Consider the following 9,581-nt stretch of genomic DNA (forward strand, 5'->3'; position numbering starts at 1 on the left):
GGAGACAGAGCTTTTAAGGGGCTCTGACAATACCAATCACAGACATCCCCATGCCATCTCCCCCTTTCACCTCTTCCCACTGAGAAAAGTCCAGAGATGACAGAATAAAATTCTCCCATTTCACCAACCACTCCGTGCATCTCTAGCTGAGAGAGAAAATAGTCCAACAAGCTTTGTTTTGAGCAAATGCCTTTAAGCTCCCAAGCTCTGGCCGGGAAAGAGAATATTTAAAGTACTTACTCTTCTTGAAGAATAAAGTCACTGTTTTCTGGAGAAAACTGCCCACTCACAGGATGCCTGAACGCTGTGGTCTGCTGGTTATGGCTAAAGAGAAAGAGAAGGAAATAATGAAGCAGAAGTCATATGAATGAAAAGGATTATAGACACAACAATAGGTTGGGAATGTCTGAGGACCCATGATCATCACAGACGCCTCCCAGGGTGAGAAAGTGGGCCTTTCTGCTGAGAGGCACTGAATCTTTTACAACCCAGCTGTATTCAAAAGCCAAGAACTTCCAGCTGAGCCCTAGCCAGGTAGCTCAGTTGGTTACAGCACCGTCCCAATACACCAAGGTTGCAAGTTCGATCCCCAGTCGGGACACATGCAAGAATCAACCAATGAATGTATAAATAAGTGGAACAACAAATCTATGTTCCTCTCTCTTTTCTCTCTTTCTCTCCCCTCCCTCCCTCTCTAAAATCAATTAATAAATAAAAATGCTTAAAAAAAAAAGAACTTCTAGCTCAGGTGCTAGAGGCCACCTATGATGCAGGGATTTTAATTCTAGGGATGTCTTGGCTCCAGGAAAGAACTGCATCTTAGAGAGACATTCCACGAAGCACTGACTCCAACAAACGGAGCAGCTTAGCAAAAAGTTGCTTTAAGACGGCACGAGCTAAAACAAGAATGAAGGAAAGCAGACGGCCCTTCCACAACCCATGAACCAGGGAAAGAATTCTAAGAATTAACCACCCACCCAGGAAAAAAGCCAACCATCTTCTTAAAATTCTTCTCCCTACTACAGAATGTCTTCACGTCAGTGATGGATATAAACGTACGGGCATGTCTCTGCAGCATGACCTGCACGATTTCCACACTGCAGAGTTCCCACCACCCTTTTGAAGTTAGGAGGGATCAGCTTCCACGCCAAGCTGACAGGCACAACCAAAGTGTGTAGGTGTTTTGTGTGTCCACAAAGGCTGCCTGGTTCTTTGAAAGGAAGGAGGAGCTGGCTCTAGAGACCGCTGGTTTGTTCCCTGAATAAACTAACCTAACCTCCTTTTTAAAAGAATATGATTTGTTTGAAAATGTTTTCCCCAGTCACAAATCAATCCTTTGACAAATTTTAGAAAATAGAGACAGAAAGAAGGTGACCCATGATCTCACCACCTAGACATATACCTTTGCATGTGCTCCTTCCTAGCTTTTTAATTTTTTTCCTTCTATTAAAAAAAGCTATGATTTTACTGTATTTAGAAATCTGTATTCTACTTTTATCACATCCTATGAACACAGAAATTTTCCTGTGTCATTAAGACTTCTTCATTTGAAATAGCTGAATGATGGTCTCATCATACAGATATAGTTTTTTCTCATATCACCAACTGTTCAAAAACTATTTCCTGGCCGTGTGTGTGCCAGGCTCTGCTTTAGATGCTGGAGACACAGAGTGGACAAGGGAGACCTTACCCAACAGCTCTTACGCTCTAGAAAGATGAACATTCTTCTAATACTGGACATTTCAGGCACCCTCCCCACCCCACTGTTATAATAAACTAGGGGCCCGGTGCATGAAATTCATGCACAGCGGGTGGGGAGGGTGGTCCTCGCCCAGCCTGCACCCTCTTGCAATTCAGGACCTCTCAGAGGATGTCCAACGGCCAGTTTAGGCCCCATCCCACCGCTCACAATCCAGGACCACTGGCTCCTAACTGCTCACCTGCCTGCCTGCCTGATCACCCCTAACCACTCTGCCTGCCTGCCTAATCACTCCTAACTGCTCGCCTGCCTGCCTGATTGCTCCTAACTGCCTCTGCCTCATCCCCCACCACAGCAGTTTTGTCCGGAAGGACATCCGGAAGGTCGTTCGGCTGTCCGCTCTAATTAGCATATTACGCTTTATTATTCTAGATACATCTTTGAGTATAGGCTTTTTCTGCAATTCAAATGATTTCCTTGGCTTAAAGTCCCAGGGGTAAGATGACCAGAGCATGGTCATGTTTTAAGGCTCCTAACACAGATGGTTAACATGTTTTCACTGTCAGAGTGCATCCATCATCTCAGTTTGTTGGTATTAAAGTGTTAGCCTCACCTCCAAATTGCGCACTGAGCCAACCCAGAAACTAGTAGATTTAAATGAGTGTAGCATAAAGGTCGATAAAGAAAAAAATCTCTAGGCCTACAAAGTTTTTCTTACTCTGTCCTGGAGCCTGGTCAGAGCACCCTGTGTTCTGGTGTCTGGGGTGAGCTGGCACCAAGGCTAGAACAGCCTGACTCCCAATAAGCCAAACGTGCAGCAGGCAGAGCCAGGTTTTCCCCTGGTCCCAGCACCCTCTCACCCCTCCCCACCACTGCCAGCCTCAGGATCCCAGCTTCTGGTTCTAGGCAAGTTCCATATGCCCTCATTTGGCAGGCAGCATCCTGGTCTTTCCAAGACATGAGCATCTGGATAAGGGTGGGAAGCAGGCTCCCTTAACACCTGTTTCAGAAATCCTTGTACCACGTTCAAGGGTTGAGCTTTATTACACCCAGCTCCTTCAAGAGAGGCATCTCCATTCACCAGGGACCTGGAAACACAAGCTCTAATCTAAGTCTGCCTCCTTTCCACCTGCAGGAGAAAAAGACCCTGCTCATAGTGGGAGTAACAATAAAGCAACACCCTTACCACTATCCACTCTCATTGCTTAAGGGTTCTCCAGTCCTAAAGCCTTCCCTTACACATCTCAGCTATTAACACCGGCCACCCCATGTTATGAATGAAGAAAGGGCTCAGAGAGGTTAAGTGACTTGTTTAAGATAACTCCATCAATCAGTGACAAGCCTGGGACATGAGTCCAGGTCTTCTATTTCTAAATGGCATTCTCTTTGCATGATAACCTGCTGTCCCCTTCCCTTAGGGGCCTGTGGGGCTGGAAGCTTCCTGGCTGGTGACAGAAATCCCTAAAGACAAGGCAACAGAAAAATAGCACCATCCACCGCTCTCCCTGCCCCTCCCTCCCTCCGTCCTTCACTCTCTGTCTCCCCTGTGCCAGGGCCAGGGTCCGACTGACAACACCAACGTGACTCTCAGTAACTCCCAAACAGCCTCTGGTCCTATCACAAGGTCAACTGGGTGGAACTCTGGTGGAATCTTCTATGTACTTGGAGCAGCATCCAGCACCAGCAACCACTTCACATACTAACACCACACAACCTTAGTAGCAACTCCTGGGCTCCCCACACCCAACCTGTACAAGCTTGACAAAGCCCAGAGTCTTGGGTAAGTAAATGCTGAGCTGAATGGTGTAGGCACTAAGATGAAGTTTACTGGTACATTATGACATTAGAAGAAAGGTAGTTTTTGAAAGTGGACAAAAACACAGCTGTCATTGCACCAAATACAGAGGTAACTTCCTAAAGTTTCCTCCCTAATATGAATGCTGCCCTTTTTGCCAAAAAAAAAAAAAAAAAGGCATTAACCACAGCATCATTAGCATCCTTTCCTGCGTTTACATGAAGCCTTAAGTGTAGTCACATTTGTCACCGCATTGGACCCTCCCAAGTACCCACTGAGTTAGGCAAAGCAGGCATTCTTATCCCCATGTTACACAATAGGAAACAGGATTCGGGTTATGGGATGGTATTGAACACTAAATTTAAAGGAAAAAAAAGAGACTCATATATTGAGAAAAGAGATGAACCAAAGTAATGCCTCCGAAATACTGTTTAACATTTGATCATGTCTGATCAGACTCACCCGACTTGCTAATGGCAAAGCTTCTGGTTCAGCATTTTTAGAGCAAAGGAGAAAATTTAGGTCCTTAGGCTGTTTTATTTCATTTAATCTTCCCAAGTACCCTGTAGGGCAAGCTGTGTCTCATCACACCACGCCACGGGTGAGGAAAGGGAGGCCCGAAAAGGGTAGATGACCTGCCCACAGGGACAGTCAACTCCTGCGTTCCTGCCTCTCGGTCAAGCTCTTCCTGATCTCTTTCTGCTACTCCAGACTCGCCCTTACCAAACCAAGGCTGCCTATTAAATGCTGGAGCCCTCCACCCATCTGGAGATTGCCAAGTGTTCTCACCTTTCCTGCTGTCTCCCCACCCCTTACCCCAAAAGCACCCCTCCTGCTCATTTCCTGATTTTCTAAAACTCACGTAGGATCTCATGTACTATAACCCTGTTGCAGGACATATTTAGCAGGCACAGACAAATCCCCCGAAATACCTGTTCTTAAACCTGAATTGCCACCTTGCTCCTTGGTAGTGATGGAGATGGCCCGGCTAGAAGCCAGGCGGCTGGTCTCAGGGAGCACAGAAACTCTCTCTCCTCCATACAAGGGCTCCAGTTTCTCTTTAGGCCCCTGAGAAAGTAACTTGGCAAATGAGGCCAAAAATAGCCCTAGCCTTTATCCCACTCTTCTCCCAGGAACAGCCCCTCCACGCTGAACAGCAGCCAGTCTCGCCTGGGAGAGGACCAGGTAGCAGGGATGAAGGTGGCAGGGAAGGATGATCCCCGAGAAGGCGGGCCACAGGTAACCGTCCACATAAATCAGCACGTCGTCACAGGCCCCGGGCTGGGAAGGGCTAGGGTTAGGCCCTAAAGAAGCCCGACAGCAAACACAAAAGAGAAGAGAGTGAGGACCAGGGAGAAGTGGAGACCGGCTTGAGCTCAGTGTAAGGAAGAGCCCACCTGCAGCCACAGACAGGACTCGTCCAAATGCACACGGGTCCTGTAGTTTCTTTGCAACGTTATTGCAAGACTGATTTTCCAGGCATATAGATTTTGACTACAAGGCGAGCAGTGACTCTGGTTGGTTAAGCCTAAAGGTTCCAATTCCTTGGGATGGCAATTTGGGGGGCATGGCAAGAAGCCGTGGAGTTATGTGAACGGTGCTGGGGAATGGAGGTCGGAGTCCCCTGGTGAATCTGGCTTTCTGACAGCGGTGGTATTGGTACGCTGCGAGTGCGGCAAAGATTTAGCTCTCACCGGGCCCATGTTATTAAGAGAAGAAAGGGTTTCAGGGGTAAGGAAAGCTTCCGGCCTCAAGCCTCAGGAAGAACTCTATCAAGGCTCTTCCCATTGGCGTGCTCAGCAGCATGTGCCACTCTGGACCTCCTGGCTCCTCAGTGTGGCTCCCAGAATACTGCAGAAGAGTCACCACTGAAGCTACTTTCAGCACTGCCTCCAGGCTAGTTAAGGCACTTCCTATCTTTGTTCCAAATCCCAGTGACTCAAGAAAACCAAGGATTCTGGGTAACTTAATGTACTCTTAGGTCCCCAAATCAGTAACTGAAACTCCAAGAACAGAACGAATTGCCTCCCCATCTCCTTCCGTTTCCACTTGGGCTACAGAGTCAAGAGATACAGCAGCCAACAGTTGAAACAGCTTTCCACATTTCTTCAGCTCCTTTTGTTTTGTTTTACTTAACACTTTTACAAAATTGCTTGTTTAGTGCAGTGTCAGCGTGGTTCATGTGGCATTTCCTGAGAATCTTACCCAAGTGGTCTTTGGAACTCACACTATTTTGAAAATGTCAAGATTTTCAACAGCTCGCTGCACACGGGAGTTAACTCTGACAGGCCCTTCTTCCAGAAGCATGGGAATCAGGCCTTGATGAGCCAACATATGGTCCCCATACTCTCTCCAAGTGGCAACACAATGCTAACCAGCCTCCTTCAGTATCTGCCCTGAGCAACAAGTCAGCCCAGAGCCTTGGGGTCAGAAGATCTAGGTTCAAACCATAGCAAGCCGCTTCACCTCTCAGCCTCAGTGCTTCCATTTGCAAATAAAGAAAAATAATATCTGCCCGGCCGGCGTGGCTCAGTGGTTGAGCATTAACTTATGAACCAGGAGGTCACAGTTCCATTCCTGGTCAGGTCACAGGCCCGGGTTGCAGGCTCAATCCCCAGTGTGAGGCGTGTAGGAGGCAGCTGATCAATGATTCTCTCTCATCATTGATGTTTCTATCTCTCCCTCTCCCTCTCCCTCTCCCTTCTTCTCTGAAATCAATAAAAATATATTTTAAAAAAAGAATAATAATATCCTCCTAAAAGGTTGTTGTCAGGATAAAATGAGGAAATATACATTAAAGAGCCTCGTACAATGCCTGACATACAGAAGATATGCAATGAACATTTGCTAAAGCTGACTGTACCTTGGTTATGGTGATGACTACTGGTGTCTAAATTTTAACAGGGCAAAAATAGAATGAGCCTCCTCTCCCCACTCCCGCCAAACCTGATACTCCTCCTCCAGGCGTCTTTATTTCCGTTAACAGCATCAGTCCAAGCTTTTTACCTTGGCTTGGAACAGTGGTTCTCAACCTGTGAGTCGCGACCCCTTTGGGGGTCGAACGACCCTTTCACAGGGGTCGCCTAAAACCATCGGAAAACACATATATAATTACATTATTGTTTTTGTGATTAATCACTATGCTTTAATTTATAACAATGAAATTGGGGGTCACCACAACATGAGGAACTGTATTAAAGGGTTGAGGCATTAGGAAGGTTGAGAACCACTGGTTTAGAAGATCCTAGATGACTTGACCCCTGCCTAGCTCCACCTCTTATTGTACTGCTCTCTTCCTTCCCCAGTCACACTGACCTCCTTTCTGCTCCTTGAATGTCAAGCTCTTTCCTACTTAGAAACCTTTGTACCAGCCGCTGTCCTTTCAGCCTGGATGCTCTTTCCTCCCCTCTCATGACTGGTTCCTTGTCATTCCGACCTCAGCAGAATCATCACCATCTCAGAGCCCTTCCCAACCACTCACTGAAATAGGCTTCCAGTCATGTCACAGCACATCACCCTACTTTAATTATTACTGTTATTTTTCTTACTTATAAATGTTTTTGCTATTATCAGTCTTCCTGACTAATGTGTGGTCCCGGAAAGCCAGGACCTTGTCTGTTTTTTCACTGCTATCATCAGTCTATAGCAGCGGGTAGCAAACACTATTATAACTGTTGCATGAATGAGTGAGAAATGACTAAGGAGACTCCCACCTTAAAGTGAGGCCATGCCTCCAAATAGGCTTGCTAACCCTACAAAAGTCTGGATTCAGGTAACAAAGAGACAAGAACCTAACAGGTCAGAAGCCACAGAAGGCAGTGGCTTTCAGCTCTGACTGCCAGAGGAAGGAACAAGGAGACACTGACATGCCAAGAACGCTTCGTCCTTGGCTCTCTCCCAACGGTTACAATATAATTTGGAGAAATTAGCCCTCCTCTGCAATATCCCCCACCTCTGCCAGGGAAAGCTAGTACCCTCAGAGAGAATCAAAGAACGGAATGCAAACACCAGAGCGGAAATTACTGAGTGATTAAAAACACATAGGAGGATAATACAAACATTACCTGGATCTCCCTTTGGTGAACCGGGAGAGAGTATTTGGTGTGAAACCTACAATTTGGTGACTGATTATATACTCTCTCATAATGCTCTCTACTTATTTCAGGTGTGTTTGTTTTCCTCGCCTCTCCCCTATCTCCAGCAAGATCCTAAGTGCCCGGAGGGCTGGGAGTAGTCCTTCCCTTGTTTCTCCTGTCTCTCCTGTAGCACAGAGCAGTGATACCATGGAGCAGGCACTTGAACTCCTTTATCTCAACAGGCAGAGCACAAACACACATGGCCTTCAGGGAGAGGCTGTGCAGAGCCCATCTCACTTTCTGACGTCAGCAGCCCCGACCTATCAGATTCCTCAGAGAGAGCAGGCGAGGCAGGGGCCCACGGGCCCTGATAAAGGACCCTACACCCAGGATGAGACTCCACCAGCCTTGGGGTGCATGACGCAGACCAAGGAAAAACCTTCCCTTCTCCCACCACACCTGACTCAGTTGCACACCTAACTAGGCAGAGACACTGAAATCCAGCCAAACCCCAGACCCACCACCTGGAGGGCCAGTCTGTAACTGTTCTCCTCACCCAGAGGTGCCAAAAGGGGCAGAGCCTGGCACAGATGGGGCGTAAGAGAGTCGCAAAATTAACTGAGATAACGTAAAGCTCTCACATCTTGCAAAGAGGGAAGTTCTGTCCTTTCCAGACTCTGAATTCAACAGAGGGAAGTCATCAGCATGACTGAGAAAGCCCTCTATTGCACTAGGCTCTCCAGGTGTTTTCAGATCCACTCTATGGCCAATGAAGTTCCTAAATCACCCCTCCTGACCAGTGACCATGCTGCAAACCCGTCTGCTTCCCGAGTTCCCACATGGGGCCCCAGTATTTAGGGTTGCTACTTGTTAATAGGATGTTTTAATTATGGCTTCATAGGACCTCGATAATCACGAAAAGATTAGAGGCAAATGCCTGATAGAATGGGAAAATCAAACCCAGATAGCCTCCCCTTTCCTAGTTCTCTTTTTTAAAAGTGTCAGGGAAGCAACGTAATAGGAGCTGAGGTACAGCTTAATTACTACCAAACCAGTCCCAGGCCCCTAAAGGGGTCCTGGGGGAGAGGCCACCGGAGGCCTGTAGAGCATGAACCCCCAGACCAGTCAGTCATGGAGACTGGAGTTCAAATCCCAGCTCTGCCATACACCGGCTGTGCAGGACTCTGAAGGAGCTAGTGATCTTTCTGAGAGTTGGTTTCTTTATCTGAAAAAAAGAGAAGACCACTGCAACCTGACAAGATTGTTGTGAAGAGTGCCGATAATGTGTCTGGCCTACAGCAAACACTCAATCTTCAGTGCCTGTGTAAGGTCCTAAGACCCCCGGGGAGTCCGTCGGAGAGGGCGACGACCCCAAGTCAAACGCAGAGACCAGATCTTGATGCAAAAGCAAGAGGATTTTTATTACAAGCGCAGCGCAGGGGCCCTCAGGCAGACAAGCAGCATCCCGAGGGAAGTGCTGGCTGACTGGAGCCCTGAGCTGTTGTGGAACTGGGGTTTATAAAGGCAAAAACCACACGCAGGTGGCCTTGAAAAACAGGGTTTCAGTTTCACAAAACATTTTGCAATGACGGGCCTGGCCTGTGATTGTAGTTGACTTATTTTCTGAGGGGTCAGGGTGGTCTGTCTCACACAAACCTACCCCAGGGAGAGATAAAACAATTCTACTGTGACTATACCAGAGCACCAGTCTTACTGGGAAGGTCAGTTAGCACAGACCGGTCCCAGGAAGAGATAAAATGACTCTGCTATGACTAAACTAGGGCCAGGGCTTGCAAGAAGGGTCTGGGGGAGGGAGAGGCTTCTTCCTGGCCTTACATTCCCCCCTTTTCTTTTGGGACTTCCGGCTCAATCATGAGACGGACTGCATTTCTATTCCACCGTTGCTAGAGGCCAATACTGGGCACACAGAACTATCAACTGAACAAATGGTCCGGTGGAGGGGAAAGAAACCATTTTCTATTAAATAAAAATTTTTTTTTTTAAATTTCTC

The 9,581-nt window shown here is 47.3% G+C and overlaps 1 protein-coding gene across 1 annotated transcript in view; it reads right to left on the reverse strand.

Moving 5' to 3' along the window:
- PLEKHA7 (pleckstrin homology domain containing A7) overlaps nt 1-9,581 on the reverse strand; it is an 89,397-nt gene that overhangs the window by 78,304 nt on the left and 1,512 nt on the right. The window contains exon 2 of the mRNA XM_015560348.1: nt 241-324. The gene's annotated coding sequence lies outside the window, so the exon portion shown is untranslated. The remainder of the gene's footprint in view (nt 1-240; nt 325-9,581) is intronic.

The sequence above is a fragment of the Myotis davidii genome, unplaced genomic scaffold, assembly GCF_000327345.1.
Source record: "Myotis davidii unplaced genomic scaffold, ASM32734v1 scaffold73, whole genome shotgun sequence".
NCBI classification, from domain to species: Eukaryota; Metazoa; Chordata; class Mammalia; order Chiroptera; family Vespertilionidae; genus Myotis; species Myotis davidii.